The following is a 23343-nucleotide window of genomic DNA, read 5'->3' as shown; positions in this document are numbered from 1 at the left end:
AAATTGAACTCGAATATGAGTCAGTCTGAGTCTTACCACTCCCATGCGAGTCGGTGTGAGTCTGATCGCTCCCATGTGAGTCGGTGTGAGACTGATATCCCATGTGAGTCGGTGTAAGTGACCTCTCCCATGCCAGTCGGTGTGAGTCTGACCTCTCCCATGTGAATCGGTGTGAGTCGGTGTGAATGCGCTCAGCTCCGCCCAGACCGGAGGGGGGGGGGGTCCCGCTGAGCGGGGCCGCCCCGCGCCGTGCCTATTTCAGCGCCGCCCGCCGAGCGCTCCTCGCATCATCCACGTGTCTGAGGAGCATCCCCCGCAGCATCACCCTCCTCCTCCTACTCAGCATCACCCTCCTCCTCCTACTCAGCATCACACTCCTCCTCCTCAGCATCACACTCCTCCTCCTACTCATCATCACCCTCCTCCTCAGCATCACCCTCCTACTACTCAGCATCACCCTCCTACTACTCAGCATCACACTCCTACTCAGCGTCACCCTCATCCTAACTCAGCACCCATCTCTCCGTCGTCGTCCGTGTGCGGCGCGGTAAGACGTGCATGGGTGCCGTGACCGTCTGCTGTGGGTGTTGCTGCTGCTGTTGTTTTTGTGCCCTTGTTACGCCGCTGTTTTTATTGCTCTTCTTTAACGCTGTTGTGCTGTTGTTCATCTATGCCGGTGTTATCTTGATGTGCTGTTGTTTTATACCGTTGCGCTGGTAAACTGTTTTTATCGTATTGTGCTGTTATTTTTATTCCTGTTCTTTAATGCTGCAGTGCTATTTGTTGTTATATGCTGTTCCGTTATGCTGTGGTCGTGTTATGCTGTTGTGTTGCTCTGTTGTTATTATGTTATGCTATTGTTTTACGCTATTATGCTGCTTGCGCTAGTTTAAGTGGGCGTATGACAGCATCACACTTTCCAGCATCGCACATCATGCAGGCAGCTCGAGCGCAAAGCGTACAAAGATACACAACGAAAAAGATCCCCCGTGTAGCCTTTGGCAGACTTGGGGCACAGCACAACTGAGAGACACGGCAAGTCTTACACAAGGCTCTCGATACACAACAGTAATAATGGACACACAAAAGTTGCACAACACGCGCGCAAGATAGCAGGGAGAGCGGCACAGAACAAAACGCAAACCTTACAGCAACAGATACAGTGTACAACAGCACATTGCACGCAGCACAATATATAATGCAGTACACGTGTCCGTTGGTGGCCCATGGCCAATAGTGAAAATTCCACATTCATATGGCGGGGCCAGTGACCCCGTATGAACAGCCGCTGTTGAATTTAAACATTACAATACAGCCAAGCACAATATGAAACAAAAAACAACGAATTAATTGTCTGAAAACATCTTCGTATCTAGAGAAGCGCAGAGCTTGGCCAATGTTTGGCGCCGGCTCATCGTCTGCCTTTGCTGTCTTCCTGCTCGTCTGTGGTACCTGAACGATTCTAAACTTGATTATGAGCAATGTATCGATAGTTCAATGTCAATGTACAATTTTATTGAGGGACTGTGCTTTGTCTTGGTGTGGTCCGGGGCTGTTTTTGCTGTTGTTTTACTGCATTTTTCAAGCTTGGGAATTGATTTATTAATGAGATTTGAACTTGTATACGTTTGTTTATTTATTTAAGGGGCGTCGTGGTGGCGAGATGTTAACTACCTCGCCGGATATGCAGGAGGTCGTGGGTTCGACCCCGACCCTGGCGCCTCTATATTTGGAGTTTGCATGTCTCTCTCTCTCTCCCCGTGGTCGCGTGGATTTTTTTCTCCGGGTCCTCCGGTCTTTCCCTCCACATTTAGAAACATGTTTTTAGATAATTTTGCTGCTATAAATTTCCACACGACAAGCCACTTCGTTGATCTATCATTTGGGGCCAGGTCGCTTCTGAAAAATAAGCTAATAGCTCTGCGGACTTAATTTGATAAGATAAAAAAATCATTTTGTATATTTGTAAAGTTATTTGTTTACCTTTCCTATACTTTGGACTCCTATCGTGTTTTTGTATTGTTTGTTGTTGTAACGCTGTGGTTTTCCCCTACTAGACATATATGAAAAAAAGCTTTATAGCTCATCTGATTCCTCCAGTCTAAATATTCCGATTCCGATTGGTGGTCGGCGCTGTGTTCGTTTTATACATTCCAGTTTTATAACAAAAATACAACGCACTCCCACCCAGCGCAGCATACTACTGCACAGCCAAAAACTGGTAGTGTGGACCACACTCACGGCTAGGGCCGGCGCTTAGAAGGTCCCTGCCGTGAGCCCTGCCCCACCAAAATAAATCTTAAGCGAAACTATGTTTCACTTTGTCCAGGTCAGGCCCACTGTGCTATGTAGATTGCGTTTTCAAAAGCGAGCTGGCCACAAATGATAGCCCAACGAAGTGGCTTATCGTGAGGGCATTTCTAGCAGTCAGATGATCTAGACCAGGGGTTGGGAACCAAACCAGCAAGAATAGACATTTTTTTCCAATACGGTAAAACAATCCAATATTTCCAGAGCCGCAATGCACGTGAATACGAGAATGGTCCTTAATAAATAACGTGTCACGAAGCAGTCGTTAGAGAGCCGTGTGCTGCTCCGGAGCAGCAGGTTGCAGACCCCTGCTCTGAACGCACGATGTCGATTCTTGATGTGACGGGTACAATTAGAGGATCCTGGAGAAAATCTACGTGACCACGGGGAGGGTCATGCAAACTCAAAAATATACAGCAGGCGTCAGGGTAGGGATCGAACCCAAGATCTCCTGTATACCAGGCGAGGTAGTTAACTCTAGATTTGAAGCTTTCGTGACTGCAAGGATTCATACTCTTAGGTTTTTTCGGTAAAGTCACGTAGGTAAAATAATAATAATAATAAAAGTAATAATACAAATAAAATATTTTTTATTATTACTTTAAATTTTATTATTTTTTACCTACGTGACTTTACCGAAAAAACCTAAGAGTATGAGGTAGTTAACATCTCGCCACTCTCCCTGAGTGCTAGGCCACTGTTGTTACGGTGCCGCCCACCCCCAAACAGCAGCATCAGTTCGACTGCCCCCATCTCCATCCGAGAGGAGCTGGAGCCACGCCTCACCCATCCGTAGCGCGCACAGGAATGGTGGCGCGCGCATCTGGAGCGCACAGTGAGGGGCGCCATGCCGGCACATTCCTGCGATTAGGACGAAACCTTAACCCCGAGTGCAGCAAACCACGGGGCCTCTCTGTTTCCCACCACCAGCTGCTGCTGCTGCAGGCCGTCACACCGCGCGTCCCGCATGCTCGCCGCTCACACGTACCCCGACTTTGTTGTTTATTTTGGCACAGGTAATCACATTGATGCGCATAGAGCGCCCAGCACTCGTATGTACGTATGTTGAACTTTTTTCGTGCGTAACCAGCCACATTATTCCATTCTGACACAGAATTCTGACAGAATGGAATGATGTAGTTGGCGGATGAATGCACGTTTTGATAGGGACCTGGTTACACCATACAAATCTGGTTATAGGAAAAAGAAAAAAACGATAATAACATGATTTTAAAACAATTGTATGTGCTCAAGTTTTGGTCGTACGTCGTACATCAAAGTGGTACAATCAGAATAAACAATATAGCAAGCCGAGTAGAACACGTGCCATGCAAAACATGTTGGGTGTAAAACAGCTCGGAGGTCGGTGAGATAGTAAACATTTTTTACGAATTAAAGTTTCTAAAGCAGAGCGACCAATTGGTCGTGGTGGTGACATTTACGGTTGTGAGTTTATAGAGTGCCATCGGTGATCGCGTTTAAAATAACGATCCAAATTGATTATCAGGATGTCACGCAACTTGTAAACCCAGCATAATGTTATCCTATAAAATATAAATATGTAGAGGGCCTTAGCTCAAGATCCTTTACAGAGTTTAAAAGCGGTAAAAAAATCGAGTGAATTAGATGGCAAGGGCAGTGCAAGGGCCGAGGAATGAGTGACCGTGAAAGAGGGCACGTGTGATGTCACGAAAAGGCTATCGGTGAGGGATGGGACAAAGTGGAGGGGCGAGGGGATGGAAGAGGAAGGGAATGGGCGACGGAGAAGAGGTGAGGCTTAAAAAGAGGAACGGAAGGAGGTTAAGGAGGGGGACTGCTTAATCAGTTCATTTCAGTTTATTTTGAAGTAACCTGTGAGCTAAGACTTTCATTAATAACAACCATTAATAACAACCATCAGAGAAAAATAAATGATTAATACAAATGAAAAAATGTAAAAAAAACGTAATAAATCAGATCATTTCAAATATAAAATGTATCTTTAAAAATTTTGAGTTAATTAAGGATTACAAAAAGTGCAAGATTAGGAATAAAATGTGCCAGTGGTAAACGCACCGTTTCCCAAGAAACACTAAATTTGTACATCACAGCAAGGCACTAATTTATTTTTAAACAGTCAGTATGTAAGCACATTGCTAAGTTTCTTTAAATAACCTAATTAAACTTTCCTGATGTGCGTGTGATTTTTGTTGTTGTAGTTTTCATCATGGGTTTTCCAGGCAAGTAAAAGTTAAACCCTCTTCAAAATGTAATCGGGGCCAAGTATCCCAATGCGGGGGGGGGGGGAGAAGAGTCTCGAGATTGTGAGTCTTCCCTGGATAAGTAACGTACAATGTGTATATCCCTCTTCAGTTGCCATGGCAATGTCACGTGTAGTTACGAAGGAGCCCCCCCCCCGCCATCAGATAGTAATTTGAAAAATCAGGGCAGCTTGGGCCCCTCTTACCCAACCCCGAGAGTCCCAACCCCCATCCCAGATCTATTCCTTGCCAGGCACGCAGTCTGGCTTTGTAGTTTCCTGTTTCTTTGCATTAGATCAAGAGCCAGTACAGTAGATGGAAGGCGACACACAGATGAGGCCAAATAAAAAAAAAGCGTTAGTGTAATCTTTAGATATATATTGTTTAAAATTAATATTGCAATAGATGAGCTGTCTTCAGATTACGTGGCCGATGTCTCAAAGCATGTGACCACCCGCAGCTTGGTTATGCCATGGTGTGTTGTGTGCACTGCTCTGCTTCCCTTGGTTGTGTGTGTGAATAAGACTGCGTATAATATAATTTGGGTATTTCGGTAAAGTCACGTAGATAGGTTCAAAGAAAATAACAAAAAAATACGACGTGTCGATCGCAACACCAGCGGTCGTCATTATGTTATTTTCTTTGAACCTATCTACGTGACTTTACCGAAAGATCCAAAGAATATGAATTACTGCAGTCACGAAAGCTTTCAGTTAAGATTTAAGACTGAATATCTTTTAGAAGTTTAGAATGTATGCAAATACGGTAATGTTTTTCGGTTAAACTCTCCTTTTTGTTTGTACCAAATAGTATAAGTGCTCTGGCCAAATTCCAAGTATGTCATCATGACTCCAGCTGTGGCTATATCCAGTGCCAGAGCGAACAATTATTCGGAGTCAAGATTTCCAATGAGCACGGAGGGTGTTGAGATGTCGTGTCCAAAGGGACATTGTGGTGCCCAGGTGAGGGTATTGATATCTGGTGAGGTCTGGATGAGCGTTGTGGGGGTGGGGGGAGGTCAGGGGGTGAAACGCGTGGATGATGGGATGGCTCTGGGTGACAGGAAGAGACGGAGACATATATTTACTAGGAAGTTGGGGGCGCCATACTGTAGGCGCCCCCCAACAACCACAGCCTGCGGCGGCCCCCAAAAGACTAATCAAGTAAATCCTTAGGATTGTGTGGTGGGCCTTCATCCAGCAGTGGATTTAAGCACACAAAAAACTCCAGTACTAATGTAATGGACAGAGCACGGCTCTGCCTCAGGGCAGCAGCGGACCGAGCACGGCTCTGCCTCAGGGCAGCAGCGGACCGAGCACGGCTCTGCCTCAGGCCAGCAGTGGAGAGAGTGCGTCTGGCTCCCTCGCGGCAGCAGTGGAGACAGCGCGGCTCTCCCTCAAGCCAGCAGTGGAGAGCATGGGGGTCCCTCAGGGCAGCAGTGGACGGAGCACGGCTCTGCCTCAGGGCAGCAGTGGAGAGAGCGCTTCTGGCTCCCTCACGGCAGCAGTGGAGATAGTGCTGCTCTCCCTTAGGACAGCAATGGACAGAGCACGGCTCTCCCTCAGGGCAGCAGTGGACAGAGCACGGCTCTCCCTCAGGGCAGCAGTGGACAGAGCACGGCTCTGCCTCAGGGCAGCAGTGGACAAAGCACGGCTCTCCCTCAGGGCAGCAGTGGGCAGAGCACGGCTCTCCCTCAGGGCAGCAGTGGACAGAGCACGGCTCTCCCTCAGGGCAGCAGTGGACAGAGCACGGCTCTGCCTCAGGGCAGCAGTGGACAGAGCACGGCTCTCCCTCAGGGCAGCAGTGGACAGAGCACGGCTCTGCCTCACTCTCACTCAACCGTCTCCTCCGTCTCACTCACCCGGCTGCTTGCTCGCGGTCAGGTGACGCACTTCAACCAATCCGGGGGCGTACATGCTTGGGAGGGGCACACCTGTGGTTGGCTGCTTGCACGTGACGCACTTGAAGCAATCCGTGCCGCGTTAATAACAATGACAAAGTCACAGAGCTGGGTGTTTATATATTAGTATTACACACGTGGGCAAATATTAACGCGGTGAAGGGTTTACATGAATATCATTAATATCCTGGAATATAAGTTTTCCGCCCTCACTGAGCATCCATATGTTTCAATCCCAGTCGCAAGAAGAAAAAAATACACTTTTGTCATAAGCACAGTACAAGCTGCCCAGCCAATTGTATGCAAAGTTCGCCCAAATTTCTGGACTGACACTGGCCACATGTAAAGCAGTGCAGCCTGTTGCGTGGTTGAGACGTTGATGAGGAAGGAACCAGCACGCTCCCCATACTTGGCCTGGTCGGTGGAGGAGACCAACTGGACACGGCAGTGCAAGCAAACGCAAGGACCCCATCGAAGGGCACCACAAAAGGGCCAGTGGGACACACCGGGGAATGAAAGCTCGCCCCTCGAACCTTTCTTGAAATGGAGAGGGGGTCTTGAAATGGAGGAGTGGCACTGTGGGGTACCAAAACAGAAGATGTGAAGTGTTAGGGGGGTACGTTTGGATGTAGAGTCCTGGGTCAGTCGGAGGATGAGTGGCTTGTTGGCTCGTGTACTGTGCTCGCAACAGTTGTGTGTCTCCTAGACATTGCCAAGTGGAGCCTTCACTGTTCGGCTGGTAACCATTTCAGGATTTTTGAGCACTCGGGTATAAAATTGCCACACAATTGCCAAAACGTGTGCAAATCCTTTTTAACCCAATCATAAGTAGTTAAAGCCAAAAATAATCTCTCTAACGTCCTGTCCTCCACCAATTTATAACTTTGGGGTTAACACTGGTTTGCAGTGCAGTTGTTAGCACACTGTGCTCTGTACTTGGTTGGATTCCTGGCTGCAGAAAACGGTGGTGCTTAGTGCCGGCCGTAGCTGTGAGTGAGGTGCACACCACCAGTTATATTTTTTACTGTTGTGGTCTGCCATCAACACACGCAGTCACTCGTAGATATATATTCTTTTGCGGTCGATGTTTTCAGTTGCAATGACAATGGTCAGCTGTTTTTTTTAACGTAATTTCTCAAATGTCAGAAGAAATCGGAGAGAGGTGTACACCAGGGGTCCCCAACCCCCGGGCCGCGGACCGGTATCGGTCCGTGACCTGTTAGGAACCGGGCCACACAGCAGGAGGTGAGAGCGGTGAGTCCGCGCGTGGCCCGCCCATTCATTTATTATTTACCACTTCCGTCCGCGCCTCTTTCCCGCACTGTGCACTTGCCTCAGTCACAGTTTTGGTAAGCCAACAAGCTAACCCTGGTCAAAATGAGTAAAAAACAAATGTCGCTGGAGAGCTTCTTTGAAAAGGGGGAAAGACTCAATGATGCCCCCCCCCCGGTCCGTGAAAAAATTGTCTTCCACGAAACCGGTCCCTGGTGCCAAAAAGGTTTGGGACCGCTGGTTTACACTGCTCGTTCATTTACAAGCAGTGCCAATAGACATTTGTTCCAAAGTGTTACATCACATACAAACTATTTACCTTGTTAATTTAACTGGCAGGATGCAAAGGTTGGCATATGAGCCACGCTTTATTGGCATTGCCTGTATTGGCCAAGATGAGCTACAAACATATTTCAGGACAAAGACCGAGTGAGGTGGAATTGAGCCCTATTCACAAGTTGGCTGACTTATGGCAGAATTTTTTTTTGTATCCAAATGCCAAGTTGTGTGCCCCTGCTAAGCGCGATTCACTGTTTATGAGTATGGCTGAAAGCGATTTATATAAATGTGTAGAATGTGAATTTTAATAACGATGTTAAAAACGTCACAGACAGATGCAATTCATTCATCACCACATAGTCAGCGAAGGACCGTTGTGCCAAATGTGTGACCTCTTGCGACAGCATTCGCTTAAAGCCTTAAATTACTCTTGCTGCCATTCACCGGTGTGTCTCAAGCTATTTGTTTGAACCACGTCTTACGGCAGTAGGGGGGGGGCGACCACGGGGGCGCTGTCATTCTTTAGAGGGCTGCAGTCTGCTTCGATCGTCGACCGCCAAATGAAGTGTGCGGTTTGGCTGGAGTTTGCACGCAAGATGGGGCGACGTGTCCACAAAGTGATAGCCGTCTCCTCCCTCGAACCGAGCTCTGGATCACTCGGAGACCGGTCGCAGATGCTAACGGTGACGTTGGTGATAGAGTTGAACCATCGGACGCCAAGAAGGCGTCTTTGGCATTGCGTGTGGAAGGACTGCAGCCGATCCAAATGGGCTTGAAGCAATGTTCAGGTCTCCGCACCATACAGCAAAACTGACAAAACATAGCATTGGTAGACTCTCAATTGGTGCCCAGACGTAACTGTTTCTGGAACCAAATGCATTTCAGACAGTTTATTATTCCTCAGGCCAGGCTGATCCAGCCTGACAGACACAAGATGATCGACAATTTATTACAGATAGCAGTAGGTACAACAAGAAAATTAACAATAATAATAATAAGAGAAAGGCAAAGTTAGATCTTGAGGACATGTACGTGTAATGAGAAAACAAAGACCGAATATAAATAAGTTTTGACTGGGAAGATTAGAGGTACAAGAAGCCAGGGAAGACAGTGCATTTAATTCCATATAGCAATTTGAACAATTGGATGCAACTGGGAGGAGTATCTCATGCAAAGTTATTGGTTAATATTAACGGTCAGAGCTAAGTGGAAGAAGGCCATGATCACCGCCGTCTTTGAGAAAGGACGTGGCACCATCAAGAGAGACAGCAAAATGTCACTGCAATAAACGTGGGCGTTCTGCATGCAGAATGCCACCACTTACATATCGTTGCACACGCTGCTAAATCTGCGAATACCCATCAGCCGATTTTTCCCTTTCAAATAATAGTTGACAAATAGAGAAACGCAGTCACGGAATTCGTTAAAGTTTACTTAATGAAGGCAGAGCTCTCATTGTTAAATACAGGGGCTGTACGGAGCTCTCGTGGAGACACGGACGGGGGCCCGCGGCGCACTTGGGCGTACGAAGGGGCGGTGGCGGCGAGCGTGTTTTTGGTGCGTTGCCTATCCCACCATCGTGTGCCACCTCGGCAGCCTCGTGCATCTGTGACGCACTGCAGCCCCTCTACCGTTGATGCCGTATTTGCAAATGTGATTTAAGCACTTTGATCATTACTCCTGTATGTATCGATAGTTCCATGTTAAGCTGCTTTTTAATTGAGGGACTACTGCTGCTATGTTATCTGGGTGTGGTCTGGGACTGTTTAGTTGTTTTCTGTTGCCTTGTTCAATCTTTATGGAATCAGACATATAATTAATGAATCATTTTTCCTTGTTTTTTTATATTTAGTCACTTGCTTACCGTTTTGTCTATTTTGCACTCACATCGTTGTTGTATTGTTTGCTATTGTAACTTTCTAACCCGCTCATACTGGTCATGTCTGAAAAAGAGCATATTAGCTCATCGGATTCCTCCAGACCAACTAAAAGATTCTGGTTCTAGTATCGCACAGCCGAGGCATTGTCACTGTTCAGGTTGATCTCTGGCAGAGCTGGTGAGTTTGCATTAAGCCCAAGATGCGAATCACATGGAGCAGACTTGACATAAATCAGCCAATTTCCGAAAGCATTTTAAAGCAATTTATTTGTCATACTTGCTGAGCACAGGGCCAAAATGAAAAGTGCACCAAGCGGCCAACAACAAACAGGACCGTTGGAGTTGCACTCTAAGAGACGGATTGGTCGGGTAGCTCACACGTTAGAGCACTGAGCTGGTACTGCTGAAGCTCTGGGTTTGAGTCACATGCAAACTACCTGTGATTTTAACTGGTTCATCAGGTGCGGTGAGTTGATGGTCTCGGCCGGACATCAAATACGTTCTAAAAAAAAAGCCGTTACATTACAATTGGTTTTGCCCTTAAATGGGCAAACATTCCAGCTATGATTGAATTGAGTTGATAAGTTTCTTGAGTTGAGCAATTTGTGTAATTCGAGTTTGGGGAAAAGAGACAATACGAGGGAAGAAGCAGAAAGAGAAGTGGCTTGGGCTGCAGTATGGTGGCTGAACACAGCACGGGTGTGAGGTGAACCAGTCTGTTAGATCACGCCTTCAACATGCGCAGAGGAATAATTGAGTGAAGTTCAAAGGAAGAGTAACCATGGTAATAGCAAGAGGTGAGTGTTAAAGAGGTGACCGCATGGAGTGAATCGGTGAATGCTGGATTAGCATCATCAATCACCCTGACTGCTGCTGCTGCTCCACTGAATTCTGTCGGGTGCAGCAGTGAAGTCGGAGATGGGTGCTCCATCCCAGATGGGAGAGCAGCAGCAGAATTCCAGCTGGGATTGAATGTGTGCTTTGTACAGCAGCAGTTGATAATTGCTCAGAGTTAACGAGGCGTTGGCATTGAACACAAAACGAGCTTCTTTAATACACCCTAAACCAGATTAGTAACACGGCTATTCCATGACAGGTTATATACGATGATTGTGCAAAGTAGAAGAATGGTTGTGCTTTGGATAATAATATCGTTGTTTAAATATGGTGGGAAGGGAAGTGAGGAATTGCCAGCCTTGTGTGGTTTTATCATTCCCTGGTTTTTTTTTAGTTGAACCCAACCGGTGTATTCGTCACTCCAATCAAGAACTGTATTCAAGTCAGCGGTGATTTATCCTGAGGCATCTGCGCATTGGGGCAGCCGTCTCTTGAAATGAGAGTGATGTACCCAACTTACGGCCTTCTGTGAGTGGGAGATTCGAAGTAATTCGCAGAGAGAACCAATAATGTTGGAAACAAAACAGTGTCTTTTGAATAGCCAGAGCTAATGGTGAAAATATCTTGATTCGTAAGAATTTTTTTGGGTTAGGCCATGGAATGATTTTGCCAGATCTGTGTTGTTAAAACCCTGAAGCACCCAACACAGCCAAACAAAGTAAATCATCGCGTGGTGTACAAGCATTTCATGATGTGACAATAATTTATTGTTTTGTTTCAACGGTGAATTCATGAACAATTATATTCTTTGGGTCTTTCGGTAAAGCCACGTAGATAGAAAAAATGATCTAAATAATAATAATATCACGATGTTTCGATCGCAACACAAGCAATCGTCTTCAGGTGAAAAAAGAGGGGGAAGTTTGCCGAGGCAGGCGGTTTGTAAAGGTTTATAGATGGACGGGGCAGCTAATGTTAATGTAGGAAAGGTCTCCGTAACCTGCAGTAGGTCTACACCAATCAAAGAGCTGTTTACAAATGGTTTAGAGATGGCGGGGCAGCTAATGCCAATGTGGGGGAGGTACTACAAAGCTGTGGGGGTGGCGATTGTATTGTGAGAGATTAGCATGTCAATATAAGAAATTTTAAGCTCATCGAGAGCTCGGACAGCACAGTGGCCACATGGAGGTGGAAAAGAATGGCAAGCCGCCATTTACTAACACAGCTAATGGTGGCTGTGTTAGTGAATGTAACTCAGAGAGTCGAAAATAACTGCTAGGTAGGATATGAACATCACAAGCAGTTATGACCTAAACTGGTTAATAACGTCCTTCCAATGATTGCTCAGTTTGTACCCATCTTTTCGGTGGAAATTGTGTCTGTGTTTATATATCTGTATGGCTTCATGAATGAATCTTTGTTGATAGCCAGTGGGTTTCCAGAGTACCTTCGTCTTGACAAAATCTATTTCGTGTGTGCCCACAGCGTTAAAATAGTGATGTTCCAGATCTCCCTTATATTCACGGACCCGGTCAGAGACATGTCACTTAGTTTCCCTAATGTAACTGCTGCCGCAGACACAGCTTAGTTTGTAGACACCGGGGTATTGCATGTCGGGGATTGCATCCTTCACAGAAGGGATCAAATCACAAATGTTATGTACTGTGTTGAATCGTACCTAGATCTTGTATTTGCTCATGATTTTGTAAATATTTTGGTGATCCCTGCTATGTATGGCAAGGTGATGGTTTTGATTGGGTCCTCAGATGATTCTTTCCCCACGGTTGGGTTGATAGCCTTACGGAGTGTGGAGTCCGAATATCCATTGCTCTTGAGGGCTTGGTGTACGTGCTCCAGTTCACTGGCTAGGTGGTGATGGTCAGAAATACAACGAGCTTCGTGATATAGAGTTTTGATGAAAGAATTCTTCTGGGATGGATGGTGGTGGGAGTCAGGTTTAGGTATTCATCTGTATGGGTGGCTTTCCTGAAGACAGAGTGTCGCATTGAGCCATCAGGTCTCTTTTCGATTAAAACATCCAAGAATGGTAACTTGCCATCCTTTTCCACTTCCATGGTGAATTTGATAGCTGGGTGTATGGAATTGATGTGGTTGAAGAATTGATCCAGAGCTGGTAGGCCATGTGGTCAGATGACGAATGTATCATCTACGTATCTCTTCCACACGGAAGGACGTAGGGTGGATGTCTGGATAGCATCTGTCTCAAAATTTGCCATGAAAACATTGGCTACAACTGGAGATAAGGGAGAACCCATAGGGGTACCTTCAATTTGTTTGTAGAATGTTTTATTCCAGGTGAAGTAATTTTTAAGACTGTATTTGATTTTCAGCAAACCTGTTTTTATTTGGGAACCTCATTTGCCAGTAAAAATATGATAATTGGTTCTTTACCCTTCTATCTGGCAACAAAACTGACACCTTTTTACAAGGAGTCATGTTTGCATAGACCGCAATACCTGCAGTCATAATACAAACAAAAGAACATAACTCTGATAATGTGCACTGTCCTTAAAGTTGATTGATCCACACCCCCGAGACAGCTTTCCTTTGAGCCTAGTCTCATATGGGTTGGACCAGATGACGCCAATTTTTGGAATACATATTGACTCCTTTTCTGTGCTTATATGTTGCTTTCTTCACGTAATCACAGTTTAGCCATTTCATAATTATATGTAATGTAGTAACTCGGCGGGAGACGACTTCACGGGTAGCACACTCTTTTATTTCACCAACTATAGTTACACGGGTGACTAACACCAGCTATAGTTACACGGGTGACCAACACCCACTTAGTTACTCGGGTGACCAACACCCACTTAGTTACTCGGGTGACCAACACCCACTTAGTTACTCGGGTGACCAACACCCACTTAGTTACTCGGGTGACCAACACCCACTTAGTTACACGGTCGGCTAACACCAGCCTAACCCACACGGTTCACCTGGCTACACCAACACGGGCTCTTACGCCCCGTAGCCTCTCGGAACACACCCAGCCGGGGTGTCCGTCTCGACTCTGGGTCCCACAGTCCCGACCCACAAGGGCGTCGGACCACGGGTCCCACAGTCTCGCCTCCGAGCCACACAGGGCCCCGGTCCCGACAAGGACAGCGGGACTAGGGGTCTCAGGGCACTACTTCTTCAACTCCGTCTTCAGTCTTCAACTGGTTAGCCAACCCGAGTGCTCCCGCGCGTCCTCTTTTATATCCACCCTGCGGACGTCGCTGAGAGCACCCATCCCATTTGACCAATCACTGTGCGCTGCCTACGATCCCCTTTTCTCACCCTCGTGTCAGCGCGCACCCATCCCCCACGCTGCGCCGCCCCGTACTCCCTTACTCCCGGCGCGTGCGTGCACACCACGCCCACATGCGTGTCCAACCCCGCACCTCGCGCCGCCCCGTAATCCATCACTGTCGGCGCATGTCAACACCACCACTACATTACCCCCTACCACATAGCTCGCAGCCGACCCGGCTGCTATAAAAATGTATCACTCCCCTTTCCCCCATGTGTGCCCCGTAACACAACAACAAGAACAACAACACAACAAGAACACCCCCATTCGCAAAAATCAGCACATGCCACTGCAACAACAAAAACAATGTGTACAATCTGGCGAGTGACAAGAATAAATGTGTATGCAAGAAAAAAAAATTTCCGATTCGTGCAGCGTCCTCTTCTTTCCGAGCGCCCCTTGAACGGGACATTACCCCGGCAGAGGGGGAACGCGGCGGCGAGCTCGGGTGTGAATTTTTTTTTTTTCTTTATGTTTTTCACGAAAAGTGTTGTGTCCTAGCACGAGTCCGCCTTGCCGGCCCGTCGTATGGCACCCGACGCGATTGCCCGTCCGGTGGTGCCGGCAGTCCAGGAAGGCACGGGCCAGGCATCGGAGATCCGCACGTGCCGCGGGATTCCGGTTCCCGATGGTCAACAGCCGTCAGGTCCGAGATACCTGGGGGTGAGTCAGGTGGAGACACGTGAGGATCAGCCTGCGACACATCCCTCCCCGAGTCGACGGTCACATCACACGCCCGGTCGTCACGGCACAAAGTGGGGTCACGCGGTGCCGCAAAGGGTTTCAGTCGGGAGGGGTGCAGTACCAACGGCGTTTTTCCCATTTAATCTGTATACTCTGGGGTCGTGCAACACGCACAATTTCCACCGGCCCCCTCCATGGTCTCAACAATTTAGGGGACGTAGCCAATGGTGTATGTGGACAATGCAGCCAGGCCTTATCGCCTGGTTTCCAATCGTGCGTATGCACCCTTCGCCCATGTAATCTTTCGTTCGCAATCTGCCGAGACCGCGAATTCAATCTCGCAGCCTCTCGCGCTTCAGCCAGTTTGGCGATATTAAATTTGATGTGGTCTGCCAATTTAGATTTATCGCGTGGCTGGGAAATCCCCAGTTGGACGTCCATGGCCGGATCGGCCTCCCGCCCATACATGAGAAAAAATGGGGAAAACCCCGTCGCCGCATGAGGGGCCATTCGATAGGCCGCGAGTACCCCAGGTAACTGTAAGTCCCAGTCAACCTGATCGTCGCAGACCTGTTGGCACAGCATAGAGGTAATCGTCCTGTTCAGACGTTCAACCATTCCGTCAGTCTGCGGATGGTACGGGGAGGTCCGCACTTTCTTTGTACCCAACAGGTCGCACACCTCGCGCAACAAAACGCTCGAAAAATTCTTTCCCTGGTCCGTCAGCAAGCGCTCGGGGGCGCCTTTGTCCAAAACATAGCCCTGGACAAAGGCGTCCGCCACTGCCGCAGCCGACTGGTTGGCGAGTGGCCATGCCATGGGCCAACGGGTGAAGTACTCTACGCCAACCAGCAGGTACTTATTACCCCTAGGTGTAGCGGGAAAAGGCCCCAGGATGTCGAGCGCAACCAATTCGTTTGTGCGTGAAACCTGAATGGATTGCAGCGGTGGATTAGCCGCTATTGGCGGCGGTTTTCTTTGGGCGCACCCTACACATCCCTTAAGGATGTTCGCCACGTCGTTGCCCATCCCCGGCCAATAATAGTCTCGCTGGATTAGGGCGAGCGTTTTGTGAAAACCCAGATGCATGAGTCGTTCGTGAGCAGCCAGAACGACCTACCCCGCATAGCAAATGGCACAACGAGCGCGTGACGCCGAGACATGTTGTCCCACTTCATCAAGAGGCCCTGTCTGCACACCCAGGAACCGACCCGCGTTTCCCCCCTTTCGGGAGCGTCAATCTTCCGACGTAGCGTGAGTAGGGAGCTGTCGGCCATTTGGAGACGGCCCCACTCGATGAGAGGCAACGCTAGTAACGAGTCCGTCCCCGTAGGAACGTCGACTCCCGTAGTGTCAGAGGCGGCGAGCAAAACTTCCGCGGGGGCGGCGCCAGGGGGTTTACACCGCGCCGATCCCAGCAGACATGTGCATTCCGTGCGCGGCGGCAATCGCGACAAGGCATCCGCATTCGAGTGCCGCAATCCTTTACGGTAAATCGTCGTGAATTGGTAGTCCTGAAGGACCTCCAACCATCGGGACAATTGGCCGGAGGGTTGCACCACCCGCATAGCGTATTGGAGAGCCGCATGGTCCGTACGAACCACAAAAGGACGGCCGTAAAGATACGGCCTGAATTGCTGTATAAAGAACACAATCGCCAGCAATTCACGACGTGTTACGCAGTAGCGTTGTTCCGCAGGTGATAGGACTCTGCTACCGTAGGCGACCACCCGTTCGACCCCCCCGACCACCTGTGAGAGCACTCCCCCGATACCCGTGTTACTGGCATCCGTGTCAAGCAAAAACGGTTGCGTGAAATCGGGGTAACACAAGGGGGGAGCCCGCACCAAGGCGTCACGAAGGGTGCAGAACGCCGCCTCCTCTTCCGGCCCCCAGTGAAACCTCACACCTTTAGCCGTCAGAGCGTGCAGGGGCCTGGCTATGGTGGCAAATTGCTTGACAAAACGACGGTAGTAGGAGGCGAATCCTATGAAGCTGCGGACTTCAGTGACCGAGGTTGGCGTTGGCCATGAGCTGACGCAGTGCGTCTTAGCAGGGTCCATCGAGATCCCTGAACGGCTAACGATATGGCCCAAGTACCTGACCGATTCCCGAAGCAGGTAACATTTTGCCGGTTTAAATTTAAGTTTAGCGGAACGCATCCTGAGGAACACCGCTCTCAGTCGCTGGAGGTGCTCCTCAAAAGTCCGGCTGAAAACGATGATATCATCAAGGTAAATCAAACAGGTGTCCCATTGGAGTCCTGACAAAACCAATTCCATGAGTCTCTGGAATGTGGCGGGAGCGGAATGTAAGCCCATGGGCAATCGGTTGAATTCAAATAGGCCTCCCGGTGTCCGGAAAGCGGTTTTTGGTTTCGATTCGTCATCGAGAGGCAATTGCCAAAATCCCGAAAGCAGATCAAGCGTCGAAAAAAACTGTGCTCCCGCTAAGGCGTCCAGTGACTCATCCATCCTGGGGAGCGGATACGCGTCGGCCATTGAGATTTTGTTTAGGCGGCGGAAATCGACACAGAACCGCAAGGACCCGTCTTGTTTTTTAACAAGGACGATGGGAGCACCCCACGGACTGGAAGATGGCGAAATAATGTCGGCCGCCAACATGTCATTAACCGCCGACTGCACATGCTCCTTCTCGGCTGGGCTGAGCCGGAAGGGATTCTGTCGAATAGGGGCCGCGTCCCCCGTCGCTATGTGGTGGCGCAACAGGTCTGTGCAGCCAATATCGTACTTGTGTCTACTAAACACGTCAGCGAATTCGAGTAGCAAGCCCCTCAATGCTCCCAACTGTACACTAGACAAGTTACCAGACCCAGCACACAACGAGTCCAACCACTCTGTCCCTTCCTCAATTTGAGGATGTGTATCAACTCTGGAATCCGCGTGAGCAACGAGCTGTTCCTCGACGGGTAGCGGCGCCGCGTGAGCCAGCACTGTTCCCTGTGTAATTATGGCTGGCCGCGACCCCGTATTCAGGACCATAACGAACGGCTCACTGTCCGCCCGCACCATGGTCTGAGCCACCGCTAAACCGAGGCCCCCAACAGCTTTGTTTGACGGCCCCAACAGAACTCCCTGTCCCCCCGCATCCACCCCGAGGGGTTTCCTCAATCGAAGGGGTACCAACATTTGCGATCCCGGGGGTACCCGTACAGTCTGAGTTGCCAGCGCCTGCACCGTTGCACAAACCGTGCGTATTTTAGTAGAATTCGTCAAAAATGCAACCCGCCGTCCCGATGGAAGCTCAATGCAGGCCTGATCTATGAGAATTTTGATGGGCATTTTAGCCAGAAAGTCCGTACCTAGTAAACAAGGAACTGCCAGCGATGATGAGACAAAAATAGGACCCGCCAATTTGATATCGCCAATAGAAATAGTCGCCCGAATCTGGCCGATGATCCCCAAGGATCCCCCGTTCGCCGCGTAAAATGGTACGTCCACCGGCAAAAGGGGTCGACATTGGACGGGAAGGATGTTATAAATAAGGTCCGAAATGATAGTGGCTGACGCACCCGTGTCCACAAGCACCCGGACCTCAACCCCGTCAATAAACCCCGTTACCACGGACGACCCGGCCGACGCGGCCACCATCCTGTGGGCCAGTTCGGACCATTCGACTGCTTTCGGGCCGTGTACGAACCCCCCTCGCCGAACCGAATCCCCGGTACCCATACGCGGTCCCCCCACCGCGAAGCGGCGACCCGAGTGTGCCGTGTATGTAGACCGAGCGTGTGAGGTGCCGCGACTTGCCGGGTTTAGCTGGGACGACTTGTGGCCCAGGTCGTCGTCCGGACGTGGTCCCATGGCGCGCTGACATGGAGCCCGGCACCCGGACGCGACGTGACCCCGAAGGCCGCAGTTATAGCAGACGACGAGGGACGTCGTAGGTTTTGGTTGCTCCAGCTTGCGGGATGAACGTGTGGGCGAACGACCTCCCGTTCTCCACTCCCCCGGTCTTGATACGGTGAAGGCCTCCTCCCGCGCCGCAGCAGGCTGAGGCTCGGCGACCGTGGCGGCAGGTGCCGCGATCCCCGTCGATGCGCAGATGACCGTCCGCTTGCGCTTGAGGACTTCGTATGCGTGAATACTCGTGGCAATCCCCAGGGAGCAGATATCCATTTCGTCCGCCGTATTAATGGGGACTCCCAGGTCGTGAGCCAATGCCAGCAGCTGCTCCGTCACCATGGCGTCCTTCCCCTCCTTATCCATGCGGGGAAAAGCTGGGTCCGCCAGGGCGAGCAGTGCCGTGCGATAGGCGAGCGTCGTTTCTCCAACCACCTTGCGCCGTTCGTAGAAATGGTGGCGACAGGTCGAGGGTGGACCGAACACCTTAGCCATTAGATGTAGCGCGGCCTGGAGCGTTGAGCGGGACGACCTCGGAGCAGATATGAAGGCTGCAAGCGCGTCGTCGTCGAGCGTCGCTGGCAGCGCGCGTAGGGCAGTGGCATCGGACCACCCTGACATTTCTTGATGTGCGAGGAAACTCCGTTGGAAGGCTCCCCAGTCGCCCCCGTCCGCCTTGAACGCCGTCAGCGCGGGCAATCGTTGCTGGAAGACCCGGTCGTCGTCCTCTGAGAAACGATTTTCCCGCGCGCCGCTGTGGTTATAGAAAATGTCGGCTCCGTCTGCAGGCGCATGATGGAGAGTTCTGGCGCGCGCCGATGACGTGGGCAGCGCTGAGTGGAGATCTCCCCCCATGTGGTGTCCGCGCTTCCCGCCAACCGATGGCGGACCCTCAAAAAAGGCGCCAACTTCCAAACTTTTGGCGCGAAGTGCCTTCTGGCGGGATCCCTCCGTTCGCGCTCCCTCCTCCAACCCCGCAGCCGTCCTTCCGCCCGCCAAAACGGTGATGTCCGCCAAGATCGCAGCGGCGGCGAGCAACAACTCCGCCAGGCGGGAGTGTGCGTCCTGTAGGCTGGTGTCGGAGGCGAGCGGAGCGTCGGCCATTTCCGCGAAGTGTGGCATCGGCGGCAACTCCTCGTCCTCTCCTTCCGAGGTTTGTGTCTCCGGTACGCCGTCGTCTTCCCGATCTCGCTCGTGGGTACGGGTAGTCTTCCTAGTATCCATTCTTTTCTTGGAAGACAGGTTTACTTCTGACGCCAGTTGTAATGTAGTAACTCGGCGGGAGACGACTTCACGGGTAGCACACTCTTTTATTTCACCAACTATAGTTACACGGGTGACTAACACCAGCTATAGTTACTCGGGTGACCAACACCCACTTAGTTACTCGGGTGACCAACACCCACTTAGTTACTCGGGTGACCAACACCCACTTAATTACACGGTCGGCTAACACCAGCCTAACCCACACGGTTCACCTGGCTACACCAACACGGGCTCTTACGCCCCGTAGCCTCTCGGAACACACCCAGCCGGGGTGTCCGTCTCGACTCTGGGTCCCACAGTCCCGACCCACAAGGGCGTCGGACCACGGGTCCCACAGTCTCGCCTCCGAGCCACACAGGGCCCCGGTCCCGACAAGGACAGCGGGACTAGGGGTCTCAGGGCACTACTTCTTCAACTCCGTCTTCAGTCTTCAACTGGTTAATCACCCCGAGTGCTCCCGCGTGTCCTCTTTTATATCCACCCTGCGGACGATGCTGAGAGCACCCATCCCATTTGACCAATCACTGCGCGCTGCCTACGATCCCCTTTTCTCACCCTCGTGTCAGCGCGCACCCATCCCCCACGCTGCGCCGCCCCGTACTCCCTTACTCCCGGCGCGCGTGTGCACACCACGCCCACATGCGTGCCCAACCCCGCACCTCGCGCCGCCCCGTAATCCATCACTGTCGGCGCATGTCAACACCACCACTACATATATAAAAGACTAGCGGGAAGTACCCGGCATTGCCCTGTGGAAAAATATATTTCAGAACTTCTCTTAAAACACAACATATACGTACATTAATACGAAGCTATTGTGAAAGCCCGGCATTCCATTTGTCTGGCCATTTTTCCATCAACAAAATGACAAGAGGCTTGCAGAAGTCCTGAATCAAAAAGTGAAAGAAAGTGGTGTGTAAATAGTTGATCTAAAAGGTTTCCGAAAATTGTTGACCTCCCCCCCTCTCAAAAAATATTCATACCCCCCCGTAGGCATATATACCTACACACCCTACATACAATAGAGTGAGTAGTATCTAGTGACTCTATAGTAGTATCTGACTCTACAGTCGTATCTGGCTCTACAGTAGTATTTACTGACTCTATAGTATCGATTGACTCGAAAGTAGTATCTACTGACTCTATAGTAGTATCTGCTGACTCTGTAGTTGTATCTACTGATTGTACAATAGTATCTACTGAGCCCAGTAGTAGCTACTGACTGTATAGTAGTATCTAATGACTGTAGTCGTAACTACTGACCGTAGTCGTATCTTCTGACCATACAGTAGTATCTACCGACTCTATAGTAGTAACTAATAACTCTATAGTAGTATCTGCTGACTCAATAGTAGTGTAATGCGGGCGTAAGCGACCTTCCGGATGTGACGTCACGGGGGGTGGAGCCATGTGACGTGGGTGGAAGGTTCGGGTCCTTAAGCGGGTAACCCGGAAGGGGAAGTCAGTCGGGGTGTGAGCGGAAAAAAGTGAGGCCACGCGGGCGAGTGAGAAGAGGGGGGGGCACCGACGGCCATCGGGAGCCAACCCCGGAGACAGGAGGAAGCTACGGAGTGGTGTGCAGCTGCGGAGAAGACAGCCAGAAGGGCTGCGTGTTAGAGGCAGCGGTGTGGCTGCCAGGTGTGGCGGGAGAGAAGAGGGAGAGACAGCACGAGGCTGTCAGAGCTGCAGAAAGGACGAAGGAGAGAGGAGTTGCAGCAAGTACAGCCAAGGGGGGCTGTGTGAGAGTAACAGCAGCGGGGCTGCTGTTGTGGACCGGGCCGACAACGGAGTCAGCACCGTGGAGAAGCTACAGAGTAGAGACAGCCGTGTGGGAATACAGTACGAACCGAATAAAGGACACTGAGCCAGACATCGTGGTGCAGTCGTTTATTACACTGGTGTCGGAAGTGCAACGGCATGTCGAAACAAGTGAGGAAGAAAGTTAATCCGGCGCCTGCATCGGCTTCTTCGTCCGACGACGACGAACTCCCTCCAACCACGGATTCTGCTGGGGTGGTGGAGGAGAGCCCTGCTGAGGCGAGCACGGGGACGGGAGTGGAGGATGTCGGCGCGGTGGCGGGTCCGTCGACATCATCAGACGCTGATCAAAGATGGCAAGAGATGGCGGTACAACTGGAGGCACTTAAGGACGTCCTGACGCATTTATGCCATCTCGTCGCGCCAGGGACGATGGAGGACGCAGTTGGTGCTCCGCGGGCCGCCACGTTGCCTGCCCTGCCGCCGCCATTGGCCACGCGGCAAGAAGCCGCCATCTTGCGCGCTCCGCGGCGCCAAACCGCCATCTTGGCCACGCCGCGGGCCGACGCCATTTTGAATTTGCCACCACCACCATTGGAAGACGGCGGGAAGAGGAGTCGGAGTCGCCACCTTACCACAGTTAAAGAATTTTCCATCGGTGGGGACTGGAACGCTTTCGCCTGCCGCTTCTTGGCGGCGGTACGCACAGCAAGATGGACCGATGCGGAGGCTTTGGAGGTGAATCTGTCCGATTTTTCCGTTCCATAACGACCGATAAGAAGGCAACTTTATGTGGTGTTTTTCAAGAAATGGCCGACGCTTATGAGCCACCAGATGATGCGCATCGGCGATTCGCTCAACGACAACGAGCACCAGAGGAGTCGCCCGTGGCGTTCAGGGGGGCGGTGCTGGAGCTGGCCATGGCAGCTTATCCTGAGACGCCACAGGACCTGCTCGAGCCTCTCATATTAGGGAAAATGTTGGAGCTGTCTCGGGATCTAGGGATCCCCATGCCTGTGTGTGGGCATGAGAAACTAACTTCCCGGACGGCTGCTAAGTGTCTCGATGCGCAATTCAATCTCCGTCGCTGGAAACAAGTGACGGCGTGGACGGGGGGGCCCGTCAAAGAAGGGGATGCGCTGGGGTGGAACCCTGCGCAGGCTGTCTACGTTCCGGATGACCGGGGCCCTCAACAGCTGACGGCCGCCTCCGCTCCATGGACGGGACGCGGCGGGCCGAGGCCGCGCGCTGCGCTACCGGAACGGGGCCGTCAGGAGGCAAGGCCTGCGCTTCGGCGCAACGATGCCGAATGTTTCCGCTGCGGGCGTAGGGGCCACTACGCCAGAGACTGCTGGGCCCGCTTCCCGGCTCCGCCGCAGCAGGAGGCCTCGGTACCGGACAAGCCGACTAAAGATCCTCCGAAACAGGCATGTTGGCACGCACCAGACACCCGGCAAGGCTTTACACCTCACCCATCACCTTCGTTGCGCGATCCTAATGTTGTTGTTAAAGAAAGCCCTTCGACGGGGCCTTGTCGCTCGGTCACGCAGTGGCGCAAGTTGGCACGGAGAGTCGTCGCGGCCGCTACGGGTTCGTCCACTGTACCGGGGTCTATACAAGGGGTGGACGTACGCATTTTGGTCGACTCCGGCGCGTCTGCGACTATTATTTCGGATGTCATTTTCCATCTGTTGGGCATCCCGCCGGGGGCTGTGCGTCCGGTTTATGGGTCGTGC

At 50.9% G+C, this 23343-nt stretch overlaps 1 protein-coding gene across 3 annotated transcripts in view; it reads left to right on the top strand.

Annotated features, from left to right (window-relative positions):
- The first annotated feature begins 292 nt into the window (after window positions 1–292).
- The window catches only part of LOC144729887 (collagen alpha-3(VI) chain-like), a 135309-nt gene continuing 112258 nt past the window's right edge, over window positions 293–23343 (top strand). For all 3 annotated transcript variants that reach the window (XM_078610368.1, XM_078610369.1, XM_078610367.1), the window contains exon 1: window positions 293–547. The gene's annotated coding sequence lies outside the window, so the exon portion shown is untranslated. The remainder of the gene's footprint in view (window positions 548–23343) is intronic.

This window comes from Lampetra planeri, chromosome 2 (genome assembly GCF_965212315.1).
Source record: "Lampetra planeri chromosome 2, kcLamPlan1.2.h2, whole genome shotgun sequence".
Taxonomy (NCBI): domain Eukaryota; kingdom Metazoa; phylum Chordata; class Hyperoartia; order Petromyzontiformes; family Petromyzontidae; genus Lampetra; species Lampetra planeri.
This window is presented reverse-complemented; position numbering and strand designations above follow the sequence as displayed.